Source organism: Benincasa hispida, chromosome 9 (genome assembly GCF_027475165.1).
Source record: "Benincasa hispida cultivar pf3 chromosome 9, pf3_genome.v1.1, whole genome shotgun sequence".
NCBI classification, from domain to species: Eukaryota; Viridiplantae; Streptophyta; class Magnoliopsida; order Cucurbitales; family Cucurbitaceae; genus Benincasa; species Benincasa hispida.
Genome location: NC_143486.1, coordinates 35427525 through 35445630, shown reverse-complemented (window position 1 = coordinate 35445630; position 18106 = coordinate 35427525). Strand labels below are relative to the sequence as shown.

At 31.8% G+C, this 18106-nt stretch overlaps 1 pseudogene; it reads right to left on the bottom strand.

Moving 5' to 3' along the window:
- Positions 1–14200: 14200 nt before the first annotated feature.
- On the bottom strand, positions 14201–15688 carry LOC150033771 (serine/threonine-protein phosphatase 7 long form homolog; annotated as a pseudogene).
- Between the last annotated feature and the right edge of the window lie 2418 nt (positions 15689–18106).

Sequence of the window (18106 nt, the reverse complement as noted above, 5' to 3'; positions counted from 1 at the left end):
ATGCCATCGTGTAGCATCGCCGCATACTCGATCAATGCATGCGCGTACCATCGCCGCATACTCAACCAATGCGTGCGCGTACCATTGTTGCATACTCGATCAATGCATGCACGTACCATCGCCGCATACTCGATCAATGCGTGCGTGTACCATCGCCGCATACTCGACTACCCTCTCAAACATAGGCTACCGTATGTTTGTCCCCACATAGCCTTTCCTCTCGGCAATACTATAGCCTTTTTCAATGCCCAAATAACCTCTCAAATATTTATGGCCATCACATGGCATAACACCAACACTTAGCTCAAGGACAACGCATTGTCTAGTACTTAAGCCATTTCTGCCTTGGCTTCCAACGCATAGTTCCTTGTTAGCATTATACTTAACCAAATTTTCACTAGTTATGGCTTATTCCAAGGCTACTAAGCAATCCATTTAAACACTTAGAAATTTCTTTCACTTTGACCTAGGATTTAACTTCCACTTAGTTAATCCCTTTTATTTCCTGCTTAAGTAGGAAAATGGAAATCTGGGTTTCACAAGCTGTGTGGCTTAGGAAATTTATGACTGATCTAGAAGTGGTTCTAGACATGTCAAAGCCATTCACCCTTTATTGTGATAATAGTGGTGTTGTGGTTAATTCCTGAGAGCCTTGGAGTCACAAAAGCGAGAAGAATATAGAACGGAAGTATCATCTCACTGAGAAATTGTGCATCAAGGTGACATAATCATCACATAGATAACTTCGGAGGACAATGTTGTTGATTCATTTACAAAGGCCCTCACGGCTAAGGTATTTGAGGGTCACCTATAGAATATGGGTCTACGGGACAGGTTACATATACTCATTTTGCCATTAAAAAAATCTTTTAGTCATTTTTTCTTCAAGGCATGACTTATACACTGGTAAAGAATTTTCTCTAACTCGCTTAGAAGTCCATTCTTAATCAATCTTTCAATCTTATTGAGATTGATGTGTCCTAACCTTAGGTTTCGCTCCAAACCTTCACCAGTTCTTTTAGTTCTCACATTGTCAATCTTTTTGCCTTCTTGTATGAGAATACTAGAGAACACCTATTGGGTTCATGGTAGGTACTCTTGACAATTAGATATACAAACCTTGAATCTCTTAATGACGATGAGATTCATGTTAATTGTTTTCTGTTGTTGATATTTCAGGTATCCACTTGTTTTAATAGCAACGTACAATGTCTAGGATCTGGTAGGTAGATATGTACCTCTCACCAACTGGATTAAGGTGGAGTTAAGGAAGGGCTTGTTGATCGCGATGCTGATATTTTAGGTATCCACTTGTTTTAATAACAATTTAAAATTTAAGGATTGGAAGTGTTAATTTTGAAAATTTAAGGATGAAATAGAAACTAAGTTCAAATCCTAGAGACCAAAAATGTATTTATTTATTTTTCTTATCTACGTCATCAGTTTATTCTCAATTCTTTTTCTTGTCATGCCCTTTTGTGGCGAATGGAAAATTTTCTTTAAATAAGAGCAAAAGCATAAGATGTTTTAATTTAGTAATTGAACTAATGATGAATAAAATTATATAGAAGTTTAAGTCACACTCTTTCATCTGAGTAATCAAGTTATAGAGTTTGGACCAAACACTTCCTCTACTTCTAAATGTTTTTCTTTGTTATACATATTGGGTTTGATACCTTAAATCTCGTAGGATTCTATAGTGTAAATGTTTTGAACAAACTCATTGTTTATTTAATAAAATATATGATATTTTATTCCATATTTTAGTTGCATTAACCATAAACCAATAAACTAACATCCAAAGTTATCTTATAGCTTAAACATGTATGTAGAGACATACGGGTAGATCATGTTTAAGTGATAATCTAAATGATCTATAGTAGATGGATAAGGTTGGGTACCTTATCCTGGTGATACTATGAGTTTGGCCCATTTTGTATGTATTACAATTATTGTAAAGTACTACAAATGATCTGATCTTGATCATTCATGTATAAACATGTGGCGGGGATATTCTATACATAGGAGTTTTTATAGAAACAGACCATGAAATGTTTAGTCTCATTATATAACATCATTCATAATAGAAACTTACATTTCACCAGGATGACCATAGGTAACATAACTTGAATCCTAAGTGAGTTGTGAACTCCTGTCTATGAGGATGGTTCTTTGATTTGTATGGGTGAGAGTGGCCAGATCGCCGACTCAATAAACCTACAATTTTGGGGATTCATCTGATTAGGGAGTTGGGAACACAGTTACACAAGAAGGAATTCACTCCTTCCTAGATGTCGGGGTAAGTAGATAAATTTCTCCCTTAAAGGCTGATTCCAGGCTTCAACAATGTGGTGCCACATCCTCTTCTAGCTCGAGAGGGGTTTAGTCATAGTTGGCCTATGATTTATTGTTCATTAGAGAGATTAGTGGTACTTAAGGAGTTAAATGTAACTACAAGGGCAAAACGGTAATTTTGTCCCAACTGTACTTACGAGCAATTTATGAAGGGTCATCGTACTATAGATCGGTTATATCTAATGGACATGGAAATATATCTGTAGTGCGAATAGTGCAGCTCTCGGTCTTTAGTGGAGTGCCCAAAGTTAACGGATGATGAATAATTTAATCAAAGAGTTTGATTAATCATTCATGTACCGTTGGAGCTTCAAGCTACAGGTCCATGTGGTTCCCTTGGTAGCTTAGTAGGATTAAATGAGAATTAATTTTTGAATTAACTTGAATTATTCAAATTAATTGAGGGATTTAATTATATATGATATAATTAAGTTATTTTAATTATATGTGATATAATTATGATAATGTATTTGATACATTATAACATTTGTGAGAGGAATAAATGTTTGAATAAAATTCAAACATTAATTATATGAATTGAATTCATAATTGTTAAATTTAATATAATGATTTATATTAAATGCCATATGCGAGAGAAAAGAAACAATCTTAACTCTTCCTCCCCTCTACTCAAAACTAAATTTCCTCATTCCAAAATAGTCAGAGTCCAACACTCTTGGTTTCTGTACCTGATAATACGGAGGTAATCATCATAGTAGTGTCGACTTTGAGTTCGAGAGATTCTTGAAGATCTGTCTTCAAAGGTAAAGTTTATAAAACCTATTTTTACAGCATGCTGTAATTTATGTAAATGCATAATATGTTCTTTCTTTTCTGTAATGTTTACATCCTATGAGAAATGGGAATTGGGACGATCTCACTTCTACTCAAGATTCTCTTCAATTTGAGATCCTTCAACATACTTTCCATCAATGTCTTTCTCCACTTCTATACATCTGATTGCATACATTATATTGTAAACACATTTCTTTAGTCATTAATATTTAAGTATTGATAAAGAATATGTTTGGATTCACTTTCTAAGTGCTTAAAAGTACTGAAGAGTTTTTAGTTTTTGACTTGAAATGGGAACTCTCTAATTTTGTACATTTTTAAGAATTATGGAGAATGTCCTATGTTCACTTCGCTGATGAAGGATCTTTAAATATGTATGTTAGCAGTAAGATGATAATTGATGTCAAGTCAATGTTTTTCCTTATGTTCATACTTTATTTCAGGAATTTGAGAGCCAATAGAGAATAAAATCCTAATGATCAAATGTCTTACATTCAACAAATTGTTGTTGGTAGACGAGCAAATGCGCACCCTCCCTTAGGAAAGTATTTGCATTGGTCAATATTAAGGTAAATGAAGAAAATGTTTATAGTCAGTGGGAGAAGGACGTGTGACAACATATCCTGTAGTCTCCTTTGTTAGTTTGTAATGTTTCCTTCATGCTCGACCTTATGGTTCCCTGGGTTCACCCTCCCTTAAGAAGGTATTTGCATGGGGAAGAGCATTACAAACTCCATAAATGGATAAGACCACCATAACCAATTGCACCAATTATGTTCTTCTTTAAGGCAAACTAGTTGGAGCAGGGTTATAAGGTTGAAAATGAAGGGTTACACTTAAGATAAAGCATTAAGGCAATTAATGATTTATTGATCAAATGAATAGCAATCAAGTATTATATTAGTAAGGAATTATTCTGGGATAATATTAGTTGAGAGTGTCTCATTTCAGTAATAGGAATAACTGTATACCCTGAGGTCGCATTTAATCCAATCACTGAATGTATCATTGCAAAATTCAGTGATGTTGGGGTTCATTTATTTTTGTTAAACTATTTGGATTAAAATGAAAAATGAATTTTTGCACAAATTCAATGGTAATTATTTTTGCATCAGCATGTCTAGCTAAATCATTACTTTGCTTAGCACTGAAAAATTAACTGGAAAAAGTATACAACTTGAAAAAATATGATGAATACGATTTTGTTAGTGGATGACCTCAAATTCGTTCTCATGGAGGAATTTCCAAATTCAATATAATTAAATTTATTTTAAAGTCAATGAAGAAATAAATTTAAAGTTTTTGCTTGAAATCTCAACCAATATTCATTCAAACTAAATTAAATAAATTCTTTTATAAATTTTATAAGAAATGAAATTGAAGTTTTAATATAGAAATTTTGAAACTAAACTAAATTAGAAAAAAAAATACTCCAAATCAAAGATAAACTAGATTCTACTTTGAAATTTCAAAAGATATTTCAAATTGGGATTCATTTTCAAAAATAAAATTGAAATTAAATTAAAAAAAAAATCTGAAATCTAGTTAAAAACATTTGGAATTCAATTTAAAAAGAAAAAGATCCATAAAAATGGAATTGAGAACTAAAAATAAATATAAATCAATAGTTAAAAAAAAGGTAAAAAGTAAAAAGGAAAGTGGGTGGGATCCACCACTTTAACTTTATCAAATTTTTACTCCCAATTTCTCTTTCCTCTTTCCTCTTTTTTTTCCTTCCTCCTCGATTTCTTCTTCCCTTTTCTTTAATAGGTTTCTTTCTCTCTTCTTCTTTTATTTCTTCATCTCAAGTGCAAATATTTTTCTCTATTCTCTATGTGTACTCTTAAGCCCCCTTCCCCATTTCATGAAGGTTCAAAATTTATAGGAGAGATGTAGAGAATGGAATTGAGTGTTTCAAGGAACTTGAAGGGAAGAGAGGAAATTGTGAGAAGCAAGTTGACAATTTGAATGAAGAACGAGGAAGAAGGGGAACCGAGAGAATTGACCATTTTTATTTATTTTACTTTTCTATTCTTTTTAATTTTTAATTTCATTTTTTAAAGAAAATCAAAAGAAAAAGGTCTTTTTTTTCTTTTTTTTAAACATTAACAAAATAAAGAAGCCTTTAAAATTGAGTCGGACCAAATACGGTGTCTATAGTATGTATAATTACACAGTCTGCCAGACATAGATCTTCATTCCTCATTTTTTAGTCATTCAACATATAAAAACATTAATCCTAGATATTCTCAAAATCAAACTAAGCACTTATTCCATCGATGGTGTCAATTTTCTCTCCACAAGATTCTAAAAAGTCTGTCACAACCAAATTTGTTATATTGGATGGGTCAAACATTATTCTGGTAGGCAAAATTTGCATCCAAATTTTTCCATTTTTCCTTAGGGAAGCTTGATACATATCAACTAAGTATTTTTTATGTACGACAAATACGTGACCAATACCCAGTAATATCACATCGGAAGCATTTTTGTTCATCACCTTTTGAATTCCTATCTTGTGGAGCTTTTCCTTTATAATTATCATTTCATATATTTCTTTTGAAATTTAGATTATTAGAACGACCACCACAAAAATAAGAATTATTTCTTCCTTTGCCACGATCACGATCACGACCACGACCACGACCTCAATCATGATCATTGTTAAAATTCACAATATTCACTTTAGGGAATAGAGAATGGTGTTGCTCCAGTTGGTCGAGATTCATGGTTTTTCATTAATGACTCATTATTTTTTGTTTAGCCATAAGAAGACATGAGATGAGTTTAGAATATTTTTTTAAAACCTTTCTCTCGATATTGCTGCTGCAAAAGTATATTCGAGACATGAAAAGTAGAACACACTAACTTATTTAAATAATGTGGATTTGTAATCACTTACTGATTTAAATTTTTGAAGCCTCAAATGCATCCATTCATAACGAGCTTTAGGAAGAATAATTGTTTTCTGATGAATGATGAAGAAAAATCATGATTTTCTTCTTTTTCTTGACTAGTCGTCTTATTTTCTTCTTTAATTGTTACTCCAAGATTTTCTTCTTTTTCTTGACTAGTCATTGTATTTTTCATCTCTAATAGCATTTAATTTATTAATTACATTAAAAATGGAAAAGTTGACCTATAATTATGTAGAGATAAAAATATATGAAGAGAAAGAAGAATAAAAAATTATATTTAGACAAAAAAATTTATAGAGAGAGAGAATATATCACTCATTTATCAGTTGAATAAAAAATTAGTTCCTAAATTTTAGTTCCTAAATTTTTAAGAATAGGTTTAAAGATCCCTCAATTAATAAATATATTAGATTTGAATATAAAATTAATAAAAAATATGATGTGACAAGATGACCTAGATTTTTTTTTAATATTTCCATTTCTCTCTCTTCTCTTTCTATTCTTTCCTTTTCTCTCTTTTTTCTTCTCTCCTCTCTCTTGTCTTCTTTTCTCCATCTCCATGTCTCTTTGTCCGTCAATTTTTCAATTGAAGAAGATGATGAAATTTGTTCACTTCTCTCTCTTCTTTCTCTCACAAGAAAATGAATTGAATCTTTAAGTTATATGGATCAACAGATTTTGATGACAAAAAAATTGTCTTTTGTTGTAAGAAAAAATATAAACCAAAACAGAGTAGAAAAACAAATGACAAACGTTAAAGAAAAGCTTCAAGTTATAGCTTTCATGACTTCTAAAAAACAAATCAACATAAAAGAATGCAATCGTACCAATAATGAGTATTTATAAATCTAGGATTATGCATGATAATGAAATGAACCTCAATGTTAAATCATGGAAAACAAACAAATAAATAAATGAAATGATTGTTTATAAATGTATGATCATGCATGATAACAAAATGATTCTCAATGTAAATCATGCAAAAAAAAAATATGCATAATAATAAAATAATTATTTATGCACAAAATAAGTATGTATGATTATGCATGAGAATGAAATGATTCTCAATGATGGATCATGTAAAAAATGAGCATATGATTAATAGATAAATAATAAATGAGTCTTTATAAATCTAGATCATGGAAAAACGAGCGTTTATAAACGTGTTTGATTATGCAGGATAATGAAATAACTCTAAATTTTGGATGTTGGTGAAAGAATAATGTAAGAAAATGTCAAAAATAAGAGAAAAATAAAGAAACAAGCATAATGAATTTCACAAAGATACTAATGGTGAAGCTAATTCTAAGGCCGCCCTAAATTGGTCAAAAAGTCATATATGATAGAATGACCAAATTGAGTGAGAATTTTTTGTCTGCTTGCACAGAAGCATAAGCTTCTCAAAGGTCAAAACTATTCCGTTCTTGAATCTAGTCTTATTGGGTAAAGTCCGGGCAGGAGGCTTGTGATAGTGTGTGAAACAAAGTAATAAAACAATAAAATCAACAAAATGACTTCAAACAAAGTGAGATTTGTTCTAAAGTCTTATATGAAAAAGGCCCTCAAATTGATCAAACTCGTACATGACGAAATGACCAAATTGAGTGAGACTTTTTCGTGTGCCTACACGAGAGCATAAGCTCCTCGAAGGTCAACACTACTCCATCCTCGACTATAATCCTGTTAGGTAAAGCTTGGGTAAGAGGCTTGTGATTATGTGTGAAAAATAATAAACATTACAAAAAAATCACCTTTCTTGAAGTTTGCAATTTTAAATACTTGACATTTTTATGAAAAAAATGTCAAGAAAAAGGTGATTTAAAAAAAAAAAATGTCAAGAATTATTTTTAAAAAGTGGAGGTTTCCAGAAAATATTGTACTTGACATTTTAAAAATGTCAAGTTCAATTAATAGTTTATTGACGTTTTTAAAACGTCAAGAATCGTAGAATATACAGGACAGCGTTGCAACGCTACGAATTTTGATGGAAAAATGAAAAACGTGTGCACCTCATGTAAAAAGAGTTGATATATAAGATTGAAAATGCATGTATTATTTATTTGATTGGTGAATGTATGTCATATATATACCAAATGTGGTTGTTTGATCAAAATTCAGGAGCAATTATAGGTAAAAATGTCAATATTACAGTTTTTTTTTTTAAAAATAAATCACAAGCAAATTTCTTGACTTTTTTCCTTGTAGATATTCTTGACATTTTTTCCTTGTCAAGAACGTTTATATTCTGATTTCAAACATGTCAAGTGTCAGTGTTTCTTGACATTTTTTAAATGTCAAGTGTCACTTTTCTTGACATTTTTAAAACGTCAAGAAAATCGACATTCTTGACACTGGCTTCCTTGATATTTTTTAAAATGTCAAGAAAAGTGATTCTTAACATTTAAAAAACGTCAAGAAACATTGTTTTTGTAGTAGTGAAAATACACAATAAATACACATGATTAATTAAATACAATATTAAAAATAAAAGAATTCAAGATAAGAGAGAAAAATGGCCAAACTCTCGAGGTGGAACCTCATGTCCGTAGTGAAGCCACCAAGCTGTCGACATGTGCCCGAGACGATGCGGAGCGGCCAATGTCCTTAAAAGGGTCAATTTAAGAGAAAAACAAAAATGAGTCGCCACCAATCATTTTTTCGGTGTGATTGGACACCGAAATAAAATAAGTAAATTTTAATTAAAAAAATATTTTAAAAAAATGCTCCACGAAAACTAGAGTTGAGTTCAGGATTTGTTTGTGTATGAGAAGGGGTTAGCACCCCACAACACCCGTTTAGAAAACGATGGCCAAATTTGAAACCTTGAATTGCTTTATTCGTTAAATAAATTTGTTTGAAAAAAAGTCTTATCTTGTCCCTCATTACTCAAACGCTTAAAAACAAATGTTTTATTTTGTCCCTCATTACTCCAATACTTTGGAAGTAATGATCCCGTAAGATAAGTGAAGTAAACTTCCATCAATTAGGATAAGATGGAATTGAGGAATAATTCCTCATCAAGAGAATATGAGGAAATATTACCTTTTCCCCAATCCGTCATAGAAATAACCTTTGAATGGAAAGAAGGTTTTTTTTTTTAATAATTAATTAAATTCATTTTTTTCTTGGGATCATATCTGAGACTCATATAGATATGATCCCTCAGCTCAAGAATTCTAGAAAATCAAACTCCCAATTTTTCTAGATTCCATCGTAGGAGATTTTTTTTTTAAGAAAACAATTAAAATTGTTAAAAAAAAAAAAGGTTTAGAAAGCTTTGAAATGACATATTAATTTTTTTTAAGAAAAAACTTTTCAAATACATGAACTTTGCAGACAAAATAGGAAGAAAAGATGTAAAAAAAAATTATAAAAAGGTTTAGTTTTTTTTAAAAAAAATTAACTTCGCTTTAACACGAGCGTTACAAGATCAAACAAGGATGAAAATAGAAATTAAACAATAATAATGCAAATAATTTAAAGAGCGTAACAAGAAGTTATAAAAGAAGGTACTAATTTTCCTTTTTTAAAAAAAGATTGGAGATTCGACCTCGAACTCAAAAAGAGTTGACTACGTAGGAGACAACAGTAGGTGACTACATATATATTCGCCGAATTCAGTAAATTTGAAAATATAAAACAGAATCTAGATTGTGAATAGATATCCATAATTATAGATGTTCAAAATTATAGACGCTTAACATCCTGGATTTCTACTAGAAAATGTCTTAAATTTAAATTATGTTCCAAATATGCCATAACGATTAGTTATTAATTTATAATTAATTTAATATAATTTGTACTTATATAACATATTTGTATTTAGGGAAAGTACCTTTTTGGTCCTAAGTTTTTAGAAATAGGTGTGTTTGGTCCCTTATGTTTCAAATTAGTCATTTTAGTCCCTAAGTTTTTTTAATATGTTTAAAAGGTCACTCAACTGATAAATATATTAAATTTAAAAATAAAACTAATTAAAAATATGATGTAGCAAGATGACCTGAATTTTTTTTTTTAATATTTCACATGTCTCTCCCTTTTCTCTCTCTCCTTTTTTTTTTTTTAATTCTTCTCTCTTCTCTTCTGTCTCTTGTCCTCTCTTCTCCATTTACATGTCTCTTTGTTTGTCATTTTTTCAATTGGAGAACATGATGAAATTTGCTCACTTCTCACTCTTCTTTCTCTCACATGGATTAGGAATGAACAAATTGAAACAGAGATTCCAAATCCTTCCCTGGAGAGAAAATTTCAAAAAGAAAAGAAAATTCTTCAAATTCTTCATCTCCCTATTTATGTCGACTGGTCGTCTCCTTCATCTAAATATCTCAAGAAAAATTCCTCCTCGCCAGAAAAGTTCATGTTGCCATCATCAACAACTCTCCCTTTTTTCAACATCTAAAATCACAGAGACAAAACTCCACAAAGAAAAGAGGAGAAAAGAAAAAGAAGGAAAAAAAAAGAGCCATTTGAGATTTTTGTACTTTTCTTCTATAAAATTTAACGGAGAGACTCATTTCATTATCATGCATAATTATAAGATTTATAAATACTCATTTTTGCATTAAGAATTATTTTACTATCATGCATAAACCTAAATTTATAAACACCCTTTTTCTTTTCATGATCTAACATCAAGAATTTTTCATTATCATGCATAATTCCTAGATTTATAAATACTCATTTCTTTGCATGGAAAATCATTTCATGATCTCAAGCATAATCCCAAATTTATATACGTCCAGTCGTTTGCATGATAATTATGTTAGACTATTAGCCAACATTTTGTTTTTCTTTTTTTTTTTTTTGTTTAAATACCATTGGCTCATTTAACCTTTTCTTTTTAAAAAATTAATGAATATTTTCACATTAGGCTTTTATAACTGGTGCGTTATCAATAGTCCCAAACTTATATACGTACACTCGTTTGCATGATAATTATGTTACACTATTAGCCAACATTTCATTATTTTTTTTTTTTAAATACCATTGGCTGATTTAGCCTTTTCTTCTTAAAAACTAATCAATATTTTCACATTAGGCTTTTATAATTGGTGCATTATCAATGAAATACAACATACATTCACTTCATGCTAATAATTAACTAACTTTGACTAATTAAATCCTTCTCTTTTAAAAAAAGTTCAAAAGAGTCAAAGTTTTTACAAAATAGTTCAAAGGATTACAACCCCCTCGTTATTGGATTGGAAGAAAAGTCAAGGTCGTGGAAGAGTTCACCACCCAAGTGTAAGCAATCAGAAAGGATATCGAATAATTAAAAAGACAAGTGACAAAAGTTTTAGAATTACTTACTCTAGTTAAAGATAGACCATTAGTAGGGGCATGCAGACGGATAGGATTGGTACAAAATCAAGTTTCACTTGACACCTCTCTTTATCCATGTGGTTTTACTCCTCAAAGGTTACTGGAGTCAACATTAATAGAAATGAAGACATGTTTTACTCAAGATCCTTGTCAAGCTCCACAAAAAGTGCCATTTGGATGTCTAGTTCTCACCCCAAGTGTACAACCCTACAAGAAGACTTTCGAAGATATAGGTCATGGGGAAAGATTAAAATTTCTAAAAGAAAGGTTGTGTGCCATGGAAGGCACTAGGCCTTGAGGCGACACAATTGTGTTTAGTCTAGGATTATTGGGATTTGTGTCTTAATTCTCCCGGTGGTCTCGTAGTTTGTAAACATATTGTTATTAATAAAATAAATGTTATTCTATAAGCATTTACTCAAATCCAATAAACTAAGATCCGTGGTTATTTGATGTCACTTAAGCATGTATGTGGAGACATACAAATGGATCATGCCTTAAGTAATAACCTAAATGGTCTATAGTAAATGGATAAAGGAGGGATACCTTATCCTGATGACACTACGGGTACGGCCCACTTTGTAGATATTACAAGTGTTGTAAAGTGCTACAAATGGTCTGATCCTGACCATTCATATGGAGACATGCAAGCAGGGGTACCCTATATAAAGAGTTTGTATAAGAACGGACCACGACATAATTAGTCTATTTATATAACGCCATTGATAATTGAAACTTACATTTCACTATAATGACCATAGGTGACATGATCTTAATCCTGAGTGAGTCGGAAACTCCTGTCTTGAAGGCGGTCCTTTGATTTGTATGGGTGAGAGTGGCCAAATTGCCAACTCAACAAGCCTACCATTTTGGGGATTCGTCTAATTGGGGATCTGGGAACTCAGCTACACAAGACAGAATTCACTCCTTCCCCGAAGCAGGGGTAAGTAGATAAATTGCTCCCTTAAGGGTTGATTCCAAGACTTGAATATAGTGGCCACATCCGCTCCTGGCCCGAAAGGACTTAGTCATAGTAGGACCATGACTTATTGTTCATTAGAGGAATCAATGGTACTTAAGGAGTTATATGTAACTACATAGGGCAAAACGGTGAATTGACCCAGTTGTACTTACGAGCGATTTGTGAAGGGTCATCGCACTGTTGATTGGTCATATGGACACAAAAATATATCTATAGTGCGAAGAGTGCAGATGGTGGTCTTTAGATTATTAGAACGACCACCACAAAAATAAGAATTATTTCTTCCTTTGCCACGATTACGATCTTGACCACGACCACGACCACGACCTCAATCATGATCATTGTTAAAATTCACAATATTCACTTTAGGGAATAGAGAATGGTGTTGCTCCAGTTGGTCGAGATTCATGGTTTTTCATTAATGACTCATTATTTTTTGTTTAGCCATAAGAAGACATGAGATGAGTTTAGAATATTTTTTAAAACCTTTCTCTCGATATTGCTGCTGCAAGAGTATATTCGAGACATGAAAAGTAGAACACACTAACTTATTTAAATAATGTGGAGTTGTAATCAGTTACTGATTTAAATTTTTGAAGCCTCAAATGCACCCATTCATAACGAGTTTTAGAAAGAATAACTGTTTTCTGATGGATGATGAAGAAAAATCATGGTTTTCTTCTTTTTCTTGACTAGTCGTTTTATTTTCTTCTTTAATTGTTACTCCAAGATTTTCTTCTTTTTCTTGACTAGTCATTGTATTAAAAATGGAAAAGTTGACCTATAATTATGTAGAGATAAAAATATAGGAGAGAAAGAAGAATAAAAAATTATATTGAGACAAAAAAATTTATAGAGAGTCTTTGATTATATTGTAGTTTTTTTTAAGGAAGATAATCAAATTCAAATTCAAATTAATATTTATTTTATAAAATATTAAATTAATATATATTATTTTATTGAGAAAAATAACAAGTAAAACAATAAAAACAAAGAAAAAAAATACCTTTTTTATCCCTGAGTTTTTAGAAATAGGTGTTTTTGGTCCGTAATGTTTCAACTTAGCCATTTTAGATTTGAATATAAAATTAATAAAAAAATATGATGTGACAAGATGGGGAAAATTAAAAGGATATTGTCCTTTTAGAAACTATTTAGGAAAATATTTTTGTTTTCAAACTATTTGTAAAAATATTGTTATTTTTTTTTTAAATAAGTCGAGGGTTGAAAATTCGACCTAGATAGGTCGAATTTTGAACCCTCGACCTTCCTTTCACTTGTACGTCGAACTTTGAACCCTCGACCTTGTCCTTCCTAACATTATTATTGAGTCTGTTTAATTATCATTCCAGAGACCTTCCTCTATCAAAAGATCGTATTTCTAAATTTTCATAAGGTCCCCTTGGAATTCCTTCCAAAACTTGTTGAATAATTTTTACGAATTCCTTCCAGAGTTAATGAATCTCTTCTTTTTGCCACTAAACTTCCCAATCAAATTCGAGAGCGAGATTATGAGAGAGAGCGAGAGTTTGAGAGAGTGAGATTTTGAGAGCGTGAGCGAGAGCGAAATAGCGAGATTTTGATAGAGAGCGAGAATACCGTACAAATTTCCCCTTTTTTTTTCCTTTTTAATTATTAAACATTCCACCTTCTTTCTTCTTTCTAATCCTCTTTTTTTAAAAAAATTTCTATTTTATAAAAATAATTTCTAAAAATATTTTATTATTTTATTTAAACTCTAAAAAAAATAAATTAAAAAAAATAATAACTCATAAAAATAAAAAAATATAAATTAAATATCTCATTTATATAAAAATAATTACAAAAATCAATGTGTCTCACAAAGCGGACGTCGTTGATTTCGAGCTTATTGTCGTTGTCGACTTCGAACTTGAGATTACTCGGGTTCTTCTTGATGTTGCTCTGGTACCTCTGCAGGCGCTTCATAATATAAATATTCATTATGCTCTCCACGACCCTGACCATGTCCATGCACTTATGAAGACAAAGGACCAGCCTCTGAGTCATAATGTCCTGAACCAAATGCTGGCATCATCATCATCAGACTAACATAATTAGTTTGACTCTACGTCTGCGTCATATGGGGCAACTCTTCTACATTATGTGCAACCTCATCAAACTCATCATCTTCCCGAACAGGTGCTCTACATCTAGGAGTTGGTGGAAGAACAATAGGTATATCGTACATATAATGAATTTCCTCTATATAGCTTTGGTTGTCACTACATATAGCAAGAACCTGGTTCAGATCATTCGCAACCTCACAGAGTCTACTGTTATTCGATCTCTGTGAATTATAAAACAATTAGACAATATTTAAAATAAATTTAAATTAAAAAATAGATAATATTCATTCATTTACCAGATGGCCCGCAGTTGCTCCCGGACGAGTGACGTAGTGCCTTGTGATATTATTATACCAATGAATATATTTTGGAGTGACATCTGTGTCAAACTGTTCAAGAGAAACCCCCACTGCAATAAACCTTGCACGATAGTGCCATCGCACTACCAAATGTGCAACTTTTTCGTACCAATCTCCAATCCTTAGGTCAATATCATACAGTACGGGTTCAGTATTACAAGATGATGGGACATCCTGCTGAAAACCGAATTGTCTCATCACCCTGTTAGGAAGATGTCACTCACCAATGTGAAAACATATGAGAGGACTCATCGTCTGTCATATGTTTTGACCATTCGTACAAAAATTAGGCAAAGTATGCACAATAATTTTGTACGGCTCCCAAATAACCTGAAACACAAAATATTATATTAGAGAATATTAAAGACAAATACAATAAAAATGTGAATAAAATAATCAATTAGGTTTAGTGTAATGTACCTGTTCAGGTTGAAGCAGATCAAACATGTATCTATACTGGTTGACTACATGTGTGGCTGTCCTAGTCACACAAATTTTGTCTCTCCACCTAAATTTTTAAATTGATAATTTAGAATTTAAATTAACTAGATCAGTGATATAAAAATTAAATTGAATTAAAACAACATACCAAGAACCATAGGCTCGTCCAACTAACTGAGCGTCATTAATATGATATAGCTGTGGAGTCATTGTTGGAAATCACTCCCAAACCCATAGTTACAAAAGTATGAGAGGCCCAACTATCTCTCGAACCTTAGGTCTTGTTGTTTTGCATAGTTGTCTATACAACTATGCCAAGCATACTCCACCCCACGAATACCGCCCCGCATCATGGAGGTTAGCTAATAGTGGCAAGAACATCAAGTGAACAAAATGACTTGATTTATCTGAAAACAGACTTCCACCCATCATTTGTAGTATATATGCTCGCGCATATCTTATGACGGTTTCCTCGTCTGCATCATCTGTGAGCTCACAAAATTGTGTTCCTAACCATATTAAACTTAACCTCGATCCTTTAATCTTGTCGGCAGGTGAGGTTGTCTGAGCAAGAGCATTTATAGGCAACATTCGAGCTCCTTTGAGGACTCCATTTATGCACTCTAATAGATTGTCGTCATCCACCCATATCTGAATCCTCCATCATGTGCTTGAGTCCATTGCTCTAAACTAATGTTGTCAAAAATACTTAGACAGCTTAATTTATTCCTTTGATATCTTCAATTGCTTTGTTGAACTTTTGAATTTGAAACTGACACCCGACAAGATAAACATAATTTTTCAATGAATTAAATTTATACTTTTTATTGAAGTTGCTGACAATATGTCGTAAGCAGAAACGATGGTGACATTTCGATCCCATCCAACCATTTGCTGGGTTGTTCACTACTGCAATTATACCAACATGTCGATATGAAATTAAACACACCTCTTCGTGTGTTACAATTTCTCTAAGGTGTTTCATACTTAGTGATCTCAAACAAGCCATCATATCGAGCGGTACTGTTCATGTAACAAGTGGCAAGCATTCGGCATTCCATGCTCTTTTTTCTCTTTTTTTTATATATATTTCTATTATATTTCTTTTTTTTTAGTATAATAATCTAATATATTCAATTTATTCAATTTATTGTCTAATGATTATTCAATTATAGTATAATAATCTAATATATTCAAATTGTTGTCTAATGATTATTCAATTATAGTATAATAATCTAATATATTCAATTTATTGTTTAATGATTATTCAATTATAGTATAATAATCTAATATATTCAATTATAGTCTAATGATTATTTAATTATAGTATGATTATTAGCTATTCAATGTGTATTCCTGAATAATCTCATTTTTCAATTATTCAACCATTTCATTTTACCAAGTTCAATGTTAGTCAGATTAGTCAATATAAACTAAATCTCGCTCTCTCCAACATTCTCGCTTTGAATCTCGCTCTCTCTTAAAATCTCGCTTTGAATCTCGCTCTCTCTTGAAATCTCGTTCAACATCTCGCTCTCTCCTACTATCTCGCTTTGAATCTCGCTCTCTCATTAATCTGCTTCAGCCCACTTATCTTCTTAATCGCTTTGAAGTTTCGACATGTGTGTAACCTTGGACAACCTAATATACAAATTTTTTTTCGTAGACAAAGCTAATTCGGAATTATCTTTCATTCCAAGGCATAACTTGTATCCATGCGCTTCATATTCGCCTAGAGTTCGCTCCCAGAAATATAACCATCCCCACCCCCTCATGTCAATCCTACAAGCCTCTATCTAATTCGAAATGATAAAAAATGTATAGGTTATTAGAAGCAGCTCGAGTACACAGATACATATAATATATCATCTCATTACTTTATTTCCTCTATGAGGGAAAAGGAAAAGTAATAAACCTGCAATCTCAAGGGTGGATGTGTGTCGAAACTTCAACCTTCGACAACCTAAGCGAGATTCGCGAGATTTCCCTTATCGAGGGTTGAAGTTTCGGCCTATGTATTGTTTCCAAGTTTTTCTTTGTTCGTCGAGTTCTCAACGTTCGACCTCCACATTAGTCGAGTTCTCAACATTCGACCTCTAGCCTCGAACTTCCAAAACAACAATATTTCTCTAATAAGTTTCAAAACAACAATATTTCTCTAATAAGTTTTGAAAACAACAATATTAATATTAAAGGTCCTGACAAGATGACCTAGAATTTTTTTTTTAATATTTCCCATTTCTCTCTCTTCTCTTTCTATTCTTTCCTTTTCTTTCTTCTTTCTTCTCTCCTCTCTCTTGTCTTCTTTTCTCCATCTCCATGTCTCTTTGTCCGTCAATTTTTCAATTGAAGAAGATGATGAAATTTGTTCACTTCTCTCTCTTCTTTCCCTCACAAGAAAATGAATTGAATCTTTAAGTTATATGGATCAAAAGATTTTGATGACAAAAAATTGTCTTTTGTTGTAAGAAAAAATAGAGACCAAAACAGAGTAGAAAAACAAATGACAAACGTTAAAGAAAAGCTTCAAGTTATAGCTTTCATGACTTCTAAAAAATAAATCAACATAAAAGAATGCAATTTTATAGAAGAAAAGTACAAAAATCTCAAATGACTCATTTTTTTTCCTTCTTTTTCTTCTCTTCTCTTTTCTTTGTGGAGTTTTGTCTCTGTGATTTTAGATGTTGAAAAAAGAGAGAGTTGCTGGTGATGGCAACATGAACTTTTCTGGCGAGGAGGAATTTTTCTTGAGATATCTAGATGAAGGAGACGACCAGTCGACATAAATAGGGAAATGAAGAATTTGAAGAATTTTCTTTTCTTTTTGAAATTTTCTCTCCAGGGAGG